The sequence below is a fragment of the Manihot esculenta genome, chromosome 4 (genome assembly GCF_001659605.2).
Source record: "Manihot esculenta cultivar AM560-2 chromosome 4, M.esculenta_v8, whole genome shotgun sequence".
Classification (NCBI taxonomy): domain Eukaryota; kingdom Viridiplantae; phylum Streptophyta; class Magnoliopsida; order Malpighiales; family Euphorbiaceae; genus Manihot; species Manihot esculenta.
In genome coordinates, this window is record NC_035164.2 from 6,958,193 (window position 1) to 6,975,886 (window position 17,694).

The 17,694-nt window shown below is 43.0% G+C and overlaps 1 pseudogene; it reads right to left on the reverse strand.

Moving 5' to 3' along the window:
• Positions 1 to 12,220: 12,220 nt before the first annotated feature.
• LOC110613678 lies at positions 12,221 to 13,495 on the reverse strand (annotated as a pseudogene).
• Positions 13,496 to 17,694: the final 4,199 nt, after the last annotated feature.

A 17,694-nucleotide genomic window follows, 5' to 3' on the forward strand; every position in this document is an offset into this window, starting at 1 on the left:
AGAATAAGTACCCATTGCCAAGGATCGACGATCTATTCGACCAGCTAGCAGGAGCGGGTTGTTTCTCCAAAATAGATCTGAGATCCGGGTACCATCAGTTGAGAATCAGAGAGGAGGACGTGCCAAAGACGGCCTTCAGGACCAGATATGGGCACTATGAGTTCCTTGTGATGCCGTTCGGGTTAACTAACGCCCCTGCAACATTCATGGACCTCATGAACAGAATATTCAGACCATACCTGGATCACTTCGTTATTGTCTTCATAGATGATATCCTAGTGTATTCCAGGAATGCAGAGGAGCATGCCCATCATCTGAGGATAGTTTTGCAGACCTTGAGGGAACATGGCTTGTATGCCAAGTTCTCCAAGTGTGAGTTCTGGTTAAGGAGCATATCATTCTTGGGGCATATAGTGTCAGAGAATGGAATAGAGGTAGACCCCAAGAAAGTAGAGGCTGTGACTAACTGGCCCAGACCCACCTCAGTAACAGAGATCAGAAGTTTCTTGGGTTTGGCTGGTTATTACAGGAGGTTCGTACAGGACTTCTCCAAGATTGCAGCTCCTTTAACCAGATTGACCAGAAAGAATCAGAGGTTCGATTGGACCGATCGATGTGAAGAAAGCTTTGAGGAGCTCAAGAAGAGGTTGACTTCAGCACCAGTGTTAGCTCTGCCAACCAGCAATGAGGACTTCACAGTATTCTGTGATGCATCCAGAGTAGGCTTGGGTTGTGTGTTGATGCAGAATGGTAGGGTGATCGCTTATGCTTCTAGACAGCTAAAGAGGCATGAGATGAATTACCCCACACACGATCTGGAGATGGCAGCGGTTATCTTTGCCCTCAAGATGTGGAGGCATTACCTCTATGGGGTAAAATGTGAGATCTTCACAGATCATAAGAGCCTGCAGCACATCTTGAGTCAGAGAGATTTGAACTTGAGGCAGAGGAGATGGGTAGAACTGCTCAGTGACTATGATTGTAAGATACAGTACCATCCGGGTAAGGCTAATGTAGTAGCTGATGCCTTAAGCCGGAAATCACTTGGCAGTCTATCCCACATCACGGCAGAGAGGAGACCGGTGGTGAAGGAATTTTATAAGCTCATTGAGGAGGGTCTACAGATGGAGTTGTCTGGTACAGGTGCTTTGATTGCACAGATGAAAGTAACCCCCGTGTTTCTGGAGCAGGTGGCTCAGAAACAGCACGAGGACCCAGAGTTAGTGAAGATTGCCAGGACTGTTCAGTCAGGCAAAGATAGTGAGTTCAGATTCGATGATAAGGGGATCCTCCGCTATGGGAACAGACTATGTGTACCAGATGACATCGGGCTTAAAGGAGACATTATGAGAGAGGCTCATAATGCAAGATACAGCATTCACCCTGGAGCCACCAAGATGTATCAAGATCTGAAGAGGGTGTATTGGTGGCCAGCTATGAAGAGGGAAGTGGCACAATTCGTGTCAGCCTGCGAAATATGTCAGAGGGTGAAGCTGGAACATCAGAAGCCGGCTGGAATGCTTAACCCGCTACCTATTCCAGAATGGAAATGGGAGAACATAGCTATGGACTTTGTAGTGGGGTTACCGGCAACATCCAACAGACTAGACTCCATATGGGTGATTGTGGACAGACTCACCAAATCTGCTCACTTCATTCCAGTTAGGAGCAACTACTCTGTGGATAAGTTAGCGCAGGTTTATGTGGATGAAGTCGTCAGACTACATGGGGTCCCGGTATCTATAGTGTCAGATAGAGGGCCCCAGTTCACCTCCAGGTTTTGGCGGAGTCTGCAGAGTGCTATGGGTACCAGGTTAGATTTCAGTACTGCCTTCCACCCCCAGACTGATGGACAGTCAGAGAGGACCATCCAGACCATAGAAGATATGCTCAGAATGTGTGTGCTAGATTTTGGCGGTTCTTGGAAGCAACATCTACCTTTGGTGGAGTTTGCCTACAATAACAGCTATCATGCTAGCATAGGGATGGCTCCCTATGAAGCTTTATATGGGAGGAAGTGCAGGTCACCCGTTTGTTGGGAAGAGGTAGGAGAGAGGTCCTTAGCAGGGCCTGAGCTTGTTGAGATTACCAGCAGGGTGGTGCCCATTATCAGAGAAAGGATAGAGACTGCCACCAGCAGGCAGAAAAGTTATGCAGACATCCGCAGGAAACAGGTAGAGTTTCAGGAGGGGGATCTAGTATTGCTCAAGGTGTCTCCGATGAAAGGGGTGGTTCGATTTGGTAAGAAGGGTAAGCTAGCTCCGCGGTACATTGGACCCTTTGAAGTCCTGCAAAGGATTGGAAATGTATCGTACAAGCTGGACTTGCCTGCTTCTATGGAGAGAATCCATCCGGTTTTCCATGTTTCCATGTTGAGGAAGTTCGTGTCAGATCCGGGCAAGGTTCTTAGCGAGCCTGATGTGGAGATCCAAGAGGATCTCACTTATGTTGAACAGCCAGTGCGGATTCTTGACACTCAGATCAGGAGGTTGAGGAACAAGGAAATCCCGATGGTGAAAGTCCTTTGGAACCACCACAATTTGGAAGAATGCACTTGGGAGACCCGGGAGTCCATGCTCCAGCAGTACCCCCACCTCTTCTAAGGTTAGTTGAGATGTGTTCCATGTGCTATATGTGTGTATGTTATGTTTGTTTCGCTATGCATGTACTAGTTGAGGAACATTCGGGGACGAATGTTCTTAAGGGGGGGAGAATGTAATACCCGGCTAGACTCCGGTATCGGAATTCCTACCGTCCGGTGGAATTTGGGTGTCGGAAACCTCTAGAAGGGTAAAAGCATGTTTTTATTAAATGTTTTCATGTATTTTAATGTTTTAAGTATGATCTTAAATAAGTTTTTGCATGAAAATTCTTTAAGGAAAAACCCAGGTTCGGCCGCCGAAACTCACTTTCGGCCGCCGAACATGCATGGACTTTGGGAGGCACGTTAGGCCCCCGAAAGTCTAAGTGAGGGAAGTGCAGGTTCGGCCGCCGAACCTCATGTTCGGCCGCCGAACATTGCATGGATGCGGAGGCACATTCGGCCCCCGAACGTGGCCTGGCCAGCCACTATAAAAGGGTCCCCTTGGTCCGCACGGGCGAGCTTTTTCTCTCCCATTGTCGGCCAAGGTGAGTCTCCACCGTTCCTCCCTCGATCTTGAGTGTTTCCTCTAGATCTTTCATGGTTTTAACAAGTTTATAACTTTGTTTTGAAGATTTGTGAGCTTTGAGCAAGTTTTGAGTGCTTGGAGGTTCAAAGAGCTTAATCTCTCCATCTCCAAGCTAGGATCGCTTTCCTCTCGTTTCTTCAAGAGGTAAGGGTCGATCTTGAACCCTTTTTATGTTTTAAACAAGTTTTAAGTAAGATCTATGGGTAGAATGCATGTTAGGGTTTATGTTGAACCTATGAGTTTTGATGATGTTTGAGCAATGTAGCTTGATTGTGTGTGTGTGAAGTGTTGTAGATGGGGTATATGCATGTTTGAGACCCCTAGGAACTTGTATGTGTGTTTTGGTTGAGAAATATGCATGATCTATGGTTTTGGGAGGCAGGAGGTTCATTTGAACCAAGTTTCTGCCGTTTGGCAGAAACCAGGTTCGGCAGCCGAAGGGAGTTTCGGCCGCCGAACCCCTCTTGTGAAGGCAGCTTTCGGCTGCCGAAGGTGCCCCCGAAAAGAGACTTTCGTCTCTGTCTGGCACTTTCGGCCGCCGAAGGTGCCGCCGAACCTAGCTGAGTTTCGTCTCTGTCCAGGACTTTCGGCCGCCGAAGGTGCCGCCGAAGGTGCCCTGTTCAGCCGTTTCATGCATATTTTCTGTGATGTTTTCATGATGTTTTAGGGGGTTTTTGGGGGATGTATTAGAGTTATGTTTATATATGTTTGGTCCCTCATTGGAGTCCACCTGTGTAGGTTCGGACCCGAGGAACCGAGGACCCCAGCAGTGAGTGAGCTGCTTCAGTGTCTGGTCAGAGCTAACCAGAGGTGAGTGGAAACAAGCTTAATGTTTTAAATCAAGCAATTAAATGTTTTGAGCATGTTTCATGCATCATGATGACATGTAATAGGCTGATTGCATTAGTTCACGAATATGTCGCATTGCATTTTATTTTGTGGTTGTGGGTGAATGCTGTATGATCCAATTAGTCCACGAGGCTTTATATATGATATGACAGGAAGACCAGGACCCCATGCTACGGCCTGGCACGAGACTTTATATATGATATGACAGGAAGACCAGGACCCCATGCTACGGCCTGGCACGAGACTTTATATATGATATGACAGGAAGACCAGGACCCCATGCTACGGCCTGGCACGAGGCTTTATATATGATATGACAGGAAGACCAGGACCCCATGCTACGGCCTGGCACGAGACTTTATGTATGTTATGACAGGAAGACCAGGACCCCATGCTACGGCCTGGCACGAGACTATGTTGGGACTAATTGGTGACAGGTTCACCCTTGATGTGGATTGTCTGTGATATGATGCATTTCATGAAAGCATGAACTTTAATATAATGTTTTTAGTTTCTGCTCACTGGGCTTTTAGCTCACCCCTCTCCCCTAACCCCCAGGTTTGCAGGTACGGGAGTGATAGAGAAGAAAAGAAGAGAAAAGTCATATGTATGTAATAGCTAGAGTATGTGGACATGACAAATGATAAGAATGTAATGTAATTATGTTATTAAGGATAGAGTTGTGCTTGACCATAGTATATGTTAATCCCTTGGTATGTACATGATCTTGTGTTTTGATATTGATGTAAACCAACTCACCATATGATGTATAGCCCTTGAGGCTTTGTTGAAATCCCACAGAGGGATTAATGTTTATGTATATGATGAATATAGTGCATGCACAGGTTGAGTTTGGTGAATGAAGAAAAAGAAAAGTTTTTAATTCTTATGTATGTTTGATGATCATGTATGGGATTAAACAGGTGAACAGGATGTATGTAGGCTTGCTACGGGTTCCGGCGGCCTTAAGCCGACCTGAATCCTAGCGCCGGTAGCGGTCCGGATTTCCGGGGCGTTACAATACCCTTCTAGAAAACTCTGACATCCTTAAATTCCACCGGACGGTAGAAATTCCGATGCCTGATTTAGCCGGGTATTACAATCTTCCCCCCTTATAAAACATTCGTCCTCGAATGTTAAAAACAAACAAACAAGAACAAACAAGATCTAAACTCCACAGCTTTCGCTGCGCTACTCTGATCCGTATTCCTCTTTTTTTCTTTATCTTTTTCCTAACTCGCAAAAGGGATACTCAATACTCTGATTACACTAACACTAAAACCATAATCACCTCTTATCAGAACAGCTAAAAGATCATCAATCCTAACTAGGATAACTTGGTACTTGCTTACCAGCTTAAACTCACTGGTTTACTGTTCTATGAGATCAAAACCTTAAGGCTTCATCGTTCGTTTCCCACACCAACTGGGTATAAACCAAGGTGAAGTACTAAGTCAGATAAAACCATTAACTACCAAGCCTCTGTTTCTCTATTCTGATAACTCTTAGCTCTCTCTCTGCAGGTGCCATTCTGTAGAGGAAAGAAAGGAAATAATGGTTCCGCGTCCAGATACCATTCTCAGTCCAATTCTACCTCCCTGACAGATGGTAAACCTGACAGCCTATCTGGGAAACATCTAGAACTCACTAGAAAAAGGCACTGAGGCTGATTCCCTGTCCTGACAAACTTGCTCACACGAGCTAAGACAACCCTCTGATAACCTTTCCTGAAAACTATGAGCCTGCAGGGCTGACATCAACTTCTCGGCAGCTATACTCTGTCCCCCTAAAAGGACTACTCTGATCCATCTTCAACTATAAACTCTCCTACCTTGTCTCTGACGACACAGGTAGTACCATGAGTAATGCATCAATCCGCCCTAGAATGACATCACACAGTCAAATCTAGAACCAAAAGGTCAGCTGGATCGCATCTACTCACCACTAACTCTGAACTGAACTAACTGACTTTGCATATGGATCACACTCTCAGGTCCACTGACCCAAGGAAAACACTCTAAGCCCAGAAGTCATCAAACCCAATCCTATCAACGGCTCACAACAACAACAAGGAAAGCGAAACACTGGGGTCCCAAACAACTAACTTACACATCTGAGCACTTCTAAGTGAACGTATCTGACGTCACCGTGCTTAATGTGTTAGCCTCTACTATGTCAGGATAAAGATCCAAGCCGAAGCTAACGGAACTTCTCTCGGGAATCCTCTGAAGAAAAGCTAACCCTTTTCCTCTGCCTCAACTACCACCCAGTCCCAGACAATTCTAACCTTTCTTTTTGGCTTTATTCTTATCGTACTCTGATCTGATTCACTTTTCCTTTTGCTTTTCACTTACTTATTTACTCTTTCTCTCTTTTACTGTTACTCTGAACATGTAACTCTATTACATTCTGTTTCTTTCAATCCTACTAGGATCCAAAACAAAGAGATACATCAAAACTCTCAAAAAGAGCATACCTGACATCACTGGATCTGATGGGGCTATTCCCTGCTGAACTGTTCTACCTGAAAAAGTCTGCTGGGACCGAACCATCCAAGGCATCATACGACACTCACGAACCACATGCCCCTCCTGTCCACACCTAAAACAAACTGTGGTTCCTGCCAGACAAATTCCCTTATGCAATCTACCACACCGCAAACACTGTGGCTTGCCTATACCAGAACTGGGACCAACATCACTATTCCCTACCTCTCGCTTTGTTGACCCTTTAAAACCCCTACCCTTTTTCTTTGTAGTCTTCCCCCACGTTGCTCCTTTCCAGGTAGCTGTACTCCAGGTGGAGGGTTCATTCTCTCCTATCCTAGAATCCTTAGTTTGAGCACCTGTTACAGACTCATCCATATTTACTTGTACACCTACCTCCTTTCTTTGCACATCTACTTCTATCTCTCTCTTGTTTTCTGATTCTAGCTTTCTTCCTACTCTATTATCAGCAAAAGATCCCTCAGATGGATCTGATTCCACAGGTTGACTAACACTCCTCATCTTAACACTCCACTAGCTTTCCTGAGAACAACACATAAGAACAAACATTAGCAAACACAGAGTTCATATGAAACACATGAACGTACCATATATACATGCATACATAGCATCTCATTAATACTTATGAATATACATGTGCATTTCACATCAGCATGCAAAACAAAATTCAACTGCCTGATCCTAGTGGACATGAGTTTACTTATTGTGCTTTGCCTGACCACAACTTCTAGACCAACCTCTTTCCAATGTGTGAACCCTTGCTCAACACACCGTACTCGAACGATCTAAAACTCTGACATCTTAACCTCTTTCCGATGTGAGATAACTCTGATCCCTGAGTATACTGACTCAGCACATCGTACTCTAGAGGCCCTATGCTCTGATACCATCTGTAACAGCCCGGAAACCGGTACCCTCTCTGTAACGGCCCAAACTGCTCGGCGCTAGGACTCAGGTCGGCTTAAGGCCGCCAGAACCCGTAGCAAGCCTAAACTGAACTCCAAACATCCCATACATGATCCACCAACTGAAAAACGTTTCTTTAAAACTACCAGACTTAACCTTTAAAACACTCTCTGTAGGTCCAATCATATGAACCAAAATGCTCAGATATACAAATCTGAACTAGCCCTCGGGCTATCTATAATACACCAGTGACACTCTACCAAGTAACCTCCATGCCCTATGCGCTCTGCAGCATAGAACCCACTCTATAAGGGTCAGCATATCATAAGTAAACTTGGCTACCATAGAGTCACAGGAATCAAACCTGGTCTTCTCTAATGGCCTCTCTATGGATCACAGGAATCAAACCTGGTCTTTCCTATGCACTGGTCTTGGGTCAAGGGAATTAAACCCTGTCTTCCCTCACAGTTATGATTCACTGGGTTTTCGAAACACAACATGTATTAAGCCTGGTTTGACTCATTTCTCATCAAGAAACTATAAAACAGGATACATGCATACACTAGGGATGAACATACACTAGACAATAGGCAAAAGCACATTCTAACTCATTTATACATTAACTGACTACCTATTACATCACTTTTACATATAGCTCTGTATATACATCATGATACATCATGTCCACACTATACTATTACACATGCAATCCTTTAGCATCACTCTGTTGCTTCTGCCCTTCCCAGCTACTCTGAACCTGCAAAACTGGGATTAAGGGAAAGGGATGAGCTTCTAAAGCCCAGTGAGTAGAAACACTGAAAACAGTTCATTCATACGCACTATATATGAAAATGCAGCACCAAACAAACATCTCAATATATCGTGGATTAGACATGACCCCAGAACTCCCTCGACGGGCTAGTGAAGTCGCCTTGGTCTAATCTCCACAAAGGTAGACATGACCCCAAAAATACCCTCTGTCAATACTGGCCCCCCAAAGGAGCTACACAGGGCATACCAACATGTACTTGCCCAACTGACCTGACACAATGACAGGAGCCGAAGCTTAGGCTATTGGAGTCGCCTGGGTCCACCTAACCTCTGATCACATAATATGCAATGCTTCATATTCGTGATTCTAATGCAATCACCCTAATACATATCATAGCATTCATGATGCATGAACTATGCTAAAGCACTATGTTTCTTTAATAAAAGATTAAGTTTAGTTCTACTCACCTCTGCTCCTTCAGCAGACACCTGACTGACTCTGCAACTGCTAAACCGGACGACCTCCCTGAACTGTCGGGTCCGATCCTACACAAAAGGACTCGCTTGAGGTGTCAAACATACTCTTATTAACTCTTAAACATCTTCCCAAAACCCCTCTAAAAGCTCATAGAACAATCACTTAAAACATGCAAAGGAAAAGCTAGGCAGGACACCTTCGGCGGCATCTTCGGCGGCCGAATGTGCAGGACAGATCCGAAAGTCCATTCTTTCGGAGGCAACCTTAGGCAGCCGAAACTACCTTCACAAGGGGTTCGGCGGCCGAATCCTCCCTTCGGCGGCCGAACCTGAGTCCATCCAGAACTCAGCTTCGTGCACAACCATCTCCTGCCAAGCACCAACTCTACTCAATCATGCATACACAACTCCTCAACATACATATACTCACGTATATGTACAAAGGGGTCCAAAACTACCTATTAACCCCAACAAAACAGCAACGATAACACATAATCATGCTTCCATGCAAAAACCCTCAAAAACATACCTCTAAACCTACTCATGCAACTCTACCCATAACCTCTTTAACAGCTGATCACACTCAGGAAAACAAGCTTAAAGACTTCCCTTACCTCTGGAAAACAGAAGAGGAACAGCCAACACAGCAACTCCTCCTCCAAAGCTTCAAACCCTCACAACTCTTCTTTTCTCTCAAAAACGTTCAAAACCTTTGACACACACTCAACCCGCTGCATGAGCTGATTAAAAGCTTGCAGATGAGTCAAGGGAGACGTGGCATAACCTCTGCTCACGAGCTGGAGGCAACAGTTGGCCATTTCACCGACTGAGGAGTGCACAATAGCTGGCTGACCAGCTCAACTTCGGCTGCCGAAACTGCATGCAAAACCATGCAACATTCGGGGGCCGAACTTGAACTTCGGGGGCCGAACATTGGGCACTTTCGGCGGCCGAACTTACCATTCGGGGGCCGAACCTGACAGAAACTCCTTTGGCCAAATCTCCTCAAAACTTAACTCTTCTCTAAACCAACTCTTTAAAAGACTTACAAACAGTTAGAAAACCTTTCTATACCCTTCTAGAAAACTCTGACATCCTTAAATTCCACCGGACGGTAGAAATTCCGATGCCTGATTTAGCCGGGTATTACATTAGAGCTCTTGCAACTTGTAATAGGTGTTTGTGCTTTCTTTCAACTACCCCATTCTGTTGTGGGGTGTATGGGCATGATTTCTGATGAATAATGCCCTTTTCCTTCAGCCACTTGCTACAATCTTGGTTCACAAACTCTGTCCCATTGTCTGATCTTAAGTTCTTGACTGACTTATGAAATTGATTGTTCACCATAGCTATGAATTCCTTTAACACAGCAGATACTGATTGTTTTTGCTGTAGTAAATATGTCCATGTAGCTCTAGTGTAATCGTCAACTATGGTTAATACATATCTTGCATTTGATACTGAAACTACTGAATATGGGCCCCAGAGATCCACATGAATTAGCTCAAATTGCGATGTAGATGTAATCTTGCTCTTATTAAAACTCAATCTTTGTTGTTTTGCAATAGGGCAGATGGTGCATACATGAGAATCACATTCATTGGCTTTTATTACATTTAGATGCAACAATTTGCTTTTTGATGCATGACCTAATCTTCTGTGCCATACTTCGTAGTTGCTTTGAAGTTGTTGAGATGCCAATGCTGTGCCAATTGTCTTTATTCTGCTGTCTTGATGGCTAAATGATTCTTTATTTAGTCTATATAATCCTTGGTGCATTCTCCCAACAGCCAATGGGTGTTTAGTCACTAGGTCCTACAAGATGCATTGATTATGGTAGAATTGTACAGATATTTTGTTAGTTTGGGTGATTTGGCTAACAGACAGTAAATTGTATTTAAATGTGGGCATATATAGCACATCTAGCAATTGCATATTCTGGTTTAAAGGCACTGTACCAATTTTGGTGATATTTTTCATGCTACCATCGGGTAGGGTCACTACACTAGGTTTATTTAGAGTTCTGTGGTTTGAAAAAAGAGATAGGTCATTGCACATGTGAGCTGTGGCACCTGTATCTATAATCCATTCTCCTATAGTTCTATTTTCATAAACCTTAGAGTAGCAAGAAGATGTCATACCTGCAAACCCAGTATAGTTCACACAATTTGCATCATTGCTGCCGGCTGTGCTCTGGCCATGATTCTTCATGTATTTGATCATCTCCTGCATCAGTGACTCTATGTTCCAATCAACTTTGCCTTGAGTGTAATCATCATTGCTTTCTAGAGGTGTTTCAAACACATGAGCTGCAACATTTTCTTTTCCTTTGTTTTTCTTCAATTTGAGTTCATTGAACCAATCTGGATATCCATTGAGCTTGAAACATGTTTCCCTCACATGGCCTGTAGTTTTGCAGTAAGAACAGGTTCTGTCATCCCTTTTTTTGAATTGATTTTTCCATGTTTTGCCTTTGTTGATCCCTGAAGTGTTTGCTGTCATTGCACTGTTCCCAGCTTCATCATTTTGTGTCTCCCTCTGTTTTTCAATTCTCAAAATCATAGAATATGCTTTGTTTACACTAGGCAGTGGCTCCATTATGAGAATTTGATTTCTCACATGGTCATAAGACTCATTTAAGCCCATCAAGAATTGCATTAATTTGTGTTTGCCTTCTATCTCAGCAAATAGCTTTGCTACACCACATTCACATACTGGAATTGGCTCTAAACATGCATATTCATCCCATAATTTTTTTAATTTTGTGTAATACATCATAATGTTGTTGTTTGCTTGACTGGCATTGCTGATTTCTTTCATTAATTGGTACATCAGGGGGCCATTACTGTCTCCAAATCTTTCTTTTAATTCTTCCCATAATTCATAAGCATTTGTGGCATATAGAAAAGCCTCAGCCAATTCTTTTGAAAGAGCATTCAAGATCCAGGACATTACCATATTATCTGCTTTCTGCCATTCCTCATAGTTTCTGTCATCTTGATCTGGCATCTTGCATTTGCCATTTATGAATCCTAGTTTGTCCTTTGCTTTCAAAGCAATGACCATTGATCTGCTCCATGTCAGGTAGTTATTGCCATTTAATGGAGAGCTGACGAGGATCATGCTGGGAGAATCAGAGTTCAGCAACTTCATCATCTTGTCGTCTTTCTCTTCTTTTTCTGGTGTGTTTCCCTCAGTGATTTCTGCCATTATGCTTGTTGAACAGGCTGTGTGGCTTGAGAAAGTAAGAGGAAAATTTCTCAGATCTAGATCTGAGTTTGTTGAGGTAGTTTACACAGGGCAGTAGTTTGCTCTGATACCATGTAAAGTTTAGCTAAGATTGAGATGAAAAAGGTAGAGTATATGTTATTTAGATCTGATAAAAGGCATGTATATATACACATCTGGAAAACTAATTCCTAACAAACTGATCTTTCTAGAGTTTTCTTGAATTTCCTGGACTTTCTGGAGTAAATTACAACAGGTTATGAAACGGCGCCGTTTTGGCTTTTTCTATACGGCGCCGTTTTTGCTTCTGAATTAATTCTGTCTTTGGCTGTGCTTGATTCTCCTCTGCGACGTCGTTTGGGGCAGTACATCGTTTGGGGCAGTACATAATATCTCTTCACTACCGTCTTCAATAGATGCACTAAGGTCACGTTCATCCTCGATTATCATATTATGCATGATAATACATGTAGTTAAAATATCATGCAACACTTCTCTTTTTCAAAAACGTGATGGCCCTGCAACTATTGCAAAATGTGACTGTAACACTTCGAAAGCACGTTCAACATCTTTTCGACATGATTCTTGTTTCATTGCAAAATACTTCTTCTTCCTTGTTTGTGGTTCACGAATAGTTTGCACAATAGTTGACCATTTCGAATATATACCATCAACTAAATAATAACTCGTATTATATATATTTCCTTGAATAATATAATGAGCGGGAGGAGCAATACCTTTAGCAAGGTCGGAAAATAAATGCGATGACTCCAAAACATTAATATCGTTATGAGAGCCAGGCATTCCAAAATATGCATGCCATATCCAAAGGTCATAATCAGCTACAGCTTCTAAAATAATTATTGGCGATCCACTACGACTTATATATTGGCCAGCCCATGCAGTAGGACAATTTTTCCATTTCCAATGCATGCAATCGAGACTACCTAACATTCTAGGAAAGCCACGTTGCTCACCAATATAAAGAAGCCTTGCAACATCCTCGGCAGTTGGTGATCTCAGATACTGCTCACCAAATACCTCAACGGTGGCTCGACAAAATCTCTTTAGACTTTCAATTGCAGTGGACTCCTCAATTTTCACATATTCGTCTGTAGCATCCGCCGGCAAACCATACGCTAACATTCGAAACACAGCTGTGATTTTTTGAAGAGTAGATAATCAAATTTTACCTACTGCATCTCTTTGTTGTTCAAAGTATGTATCATGCGCTTTTATTGCATCGACAATATGAAGAAATAAATTTTGAGACATTCTATATCGTCGACGAAACATTACATCATTGAAACGTGGATTATCTGAAAAATAATCCAGAAATAAATTACGATCAGCCGCTTCACGATCTCGATTGATTACTACATGACCTAGAATAGAGCCACCTCTAGAAACTCGATGTTGATCTTGTATTTGTTGCAAAACTATCTTATTTCTAAGAAATTGTTGATGAACTACTTGTGTTTCCACTACAAACTCATTATCATCTGAAATATAATCATCAATATCTGAAGAAGACGATGATGAATTTTCAGCACCATTATGTGATGTATCTCCAACATAGAAATCCATTTTGAGTAACGATCTGTAGAATTTTCTTGACTCGAATTTAAGATGAACTGAAAAATATGAGTTATGTTTATATCTTTAAAGAATACATGATTTAATAGGAAAAAAGTGGGGGTAGGGATGCATACTATCTGAAGGTCGAGATCGAAGTGAAATCCATCCAACGGTCGATTTTTTGATAAGATCTATCAGAATATTGTTGGTATAATTATTATATGAGATCCCATCTGACTTCATTGAAAAATGCGGGGATAGGGATGCATACTATCTGAAGGTCGAGATCGAAATGAAATCCATCCAACGGTCGATTTTTTGATAAGATCTATCAGAATATTGTTGGTGTAATTATTATATGAGATCCCATCTGACTTCATTGAAAAATGCGGGGATAGGGATGCATACTATCTAAAGGTCGAGATCGAAATGAAATCCATCCAACGGTCGATTTTTTGATAAGATCTATCAGAATATTGTTGGTGTAAGTATTATATGAGATTCCATCTGACTTCATTGAAAAATGTGGGGATAGGGATGTATACTATCTGAAGGTCGAGATCGAAATGAAATCCATCCAATGGTCGATTTTTTGATAAGATCTATCAGAATACTGTTGGTGTAATTATTATATGAGATTCCATCTGACTTCATTGAAAAATATGGGGATAGGGATGCATACTATCTGAAGGTCGAGATCGAAATGAAATCTATCCAACGGTCGATTTTTTGATAAGATCTATCAGAATACTGTTGGTGTAATTATTATATGAGATTCCATCTGACTTCATTGAAAAATGTGGGGATAGGGATGCATACTATCTGAAGGTCGAGATCGAAATGAAATCCATCCAACGGTCGATTTTTTGATAAGATCTATCAGAATACTGTTGGTGTAATTATTATATGAGATTTCATCTGACTTCATTGAAAAATGTGGGGATAGGTGTAACGACCCCAAAAAGGACCGTCACCGGCGCTAGGATTCAGGTCGGCTTAAGGCCGCCAGAACCCGTAGCAAGCCTGCTATACTCTCTGTGTACCTGTAACACTCGTACATGATCATACATTTTATGTGAAAATAAAACTCTTTTCTGAACCAAGGCTTAACCTGTGCATGCACTATCTCTGTACTCTGTACTCCTGTACTCTGTACTCTGTATCCCTGACTAGAGCTTGCTCTAGATGGGTTAACTCATACCTGTTAAGCCTGGTTTTCACATACAGAAAAACATATATACAGATACAGATCATGTACAAAACATATACATCACTAGGTCAAGCAACAACTATTACATCTCTTTAATATTACATGTCCACTCTAAGCTATTACAGATCTCTTTACTCTTCCTGTACTCTGCTGGACTTTCCCTGTACACTGTACACTGAACCTGCAAAACTGGGGTTAAGGGAGTGGGATGAGCTCTATAGCCCAGTGAGTAGAACAGTAAAACATCTCAGTAAAATATGATCTCATGGAATGCATCATATCACAGACAAGCCACATCAAGAGTAAACCTGTCACCACATAGTCCCAGTAACTCTGTGCCAGGGCGTAGAATCGAGCACCTGGTCTTCCTGTCATATATGTATATGTGTATATAACACCTGTAAACTTACCATTGCCAGGGCGTAGTCAAAGGCTCCTGGACTTTGCTATATACCTGCCAGGGCGTAGTCAAAGGCTCCTGGTCTTTGCTATACGTGCCAGGGCGTAGTCAAAGGCTCCTGGTCTTCCTGTCTGTGACTATTGGATCATTCAGCATTTACTCACATCATCAAATAACAATGCAATGCAACATATTCGTGAAGACTAATGCACTCAACCTATAACAGAAACATGATGCATGAGTATGCTAAAAGCAGTTTGTGATTCAATTAAAAGTCATAAGTTTAGTTCCACTCACCTCTGGCTCTGGACTGACTGACTCTGCAGGTTCTGAATCTCTGAGCAGTACTCACTGCTGCTCTCTCTGGTTCCTCTGGTCTGTACCTATACAGATGGACTCAAATGAGGGACCAAACTAACTTATCAATACTTCTATTAAACTCCCCAAGAATCCCCTGAAACTCCCTAAACTAGCCATGCAAGAACATGCAAAAGAAAAGCTGGACAGAACACTTTCGGCGGCAGGTTCGGCGGCCGAATGTCCTCTCCAGAGACGAAACTCAAGCACCTTCGGCGGCCGAATCTCTATGTTCGGCGGCCGAACCCTTTCGGGGGCAAGTTTCGGGGGCCAAAACATACTCCAGAGACGAAAGTCTCAAACCTTCGGCGGCACCTTCGGCGGCCGAATCCCCCAAACAGAGCCGAACATGCACAACTCACGGGGCAAGCTATGGCAGCCTAAGCCACCATGCAAGAGGTTCGGCGGCCGAATGGACTTTCGGCTGCCGAACCTGAGTTCCTCCAGAACTCAGTTTCAACGACAAACCATCTCCTTCTTTCCTTCAACTTCTCAAACCATGCAAACTTCACCTCCTCAACATACATATACTCAGGTATATGATCACAGGGGTCCAAGACTAGCTAATAACCCCAAACAACAAAACAAACATAACATATACACATGTATACATGCATAAAACATCAAAAACACCATTAAAAATCTAAGCATGCATCTCCTTCCTCAAATCCCCCTAAAACCTTCAGAAAACATATTCAAGCACATCACTTACCTCCTGTCGTAAGAAGCTACACACTCTAAACAAGGGAAACAGATCACCTCCTCTCACACTCTCAAACTCTCTCAAACTCACGTTTGTTTCTCTCAACTCTCAATACCTTTGCAAGCACCTCAAACTGCTGTGAGAACAACCAAAAACATGTACAGATGAGTCATAAGAGACGTGGTCATTCCATGGCAAGAATCTGAGGCCAACACTTGTCAAAACAAACATGACTCAGCTCACTAGCCGACTCATCGTCGGCTGCCCAATCACAGGCAAGACCATGCAACCTTCGGAGGCCGAACTTCCCTTCGGAAGCCAAACACTTTCGGCGGCCGAACTTACTTTCGGCGGCCGAACTTGGCTCACCTGCCTTAGGTCATTTCAACTCAAACACTCACTTCCCTTAGCCTAAAACATCTCATCAAACACAGCACTTAAGATCATATAACACACTTCGACATCCTGGATTCCACTGGTAAACAGGAATGCCGACGCCGGACTCAAGCCGGGTATTACATTCTCCCCTCCTTAAGAACATTCGTCCTCGAATGTTCCGAAAACACATAAAAACAAAACACAAGGAGGACACAAACCTCAAAACAAATATGGATACTGCTGGAGCATAGACTCCCGCGTCTCTCAGGTGCACTCTTCTAAATTATGGTGGTTCCATAACACTTTCACCATCGGAATCTCCTTGTTCCTTAACTGTCTGATCTGCGTGTCCAGAATCCGCACTGGCTGCTCTATATAGGTGAGATCTGTCTGAATCTCCACCTTAGGCTCACTTAGAACCTGATTCGGATCTGACACAAACTGTCGTAGCATAGAAACATGAAATACCGGGTGAATCCTCTCCATAGAAGCAGGTAAATCCAGCTTATACGACACATTTCCGATCCTCTGCAACACCTCAAAGGGTCCAATGTACCGTGGAGCTAATTTACCTTTCTTCCCAAAACGAACCACTCCTTTCATTGGAGACACTTTCAGCAATACCCAATTACCCTCCTGAAACTCCAACTGCTTTCTACGAACGTCTGCATAACTTTTCTGTCTACTCTGAGCTGTTCTGATTCTCTCTCTGATTATGGGCACCATTCTACTGGTAATGTCTACTAACTCTGGCCCTGCAAGAGCCTTCTCTCCTACCTCTTCCCAGCAAACAGGTGATCTGCACTTCCTCCCATATAATGCTTCATAAGGAGCCATCCCAATGCTAGCATGATGACTGTTATTGTAGGCAAACTCCACCAAAGGTAGATGCTGCCTCCAAGAACCGCCAAAGTCTAACACACATAGGCGTAGCATATCCTCTATGGTCTGGATGGTCCTTTCTGACTGTCCATCAGTCTGTGGGTGGAAAGCAGTACTAAAATCCAACCTCGTGCCCATCGCACTTTGCAGACTCCGCCAAAAGCGGGAAGTAAACTGAGGTCCTCTGTCTGAAACTATAGACACTGGAACTCCATGTAATCTCACTATCTCATCCAGATAGACCTGTGCCAACTTATCCACAGAATAGTTACTCCGTA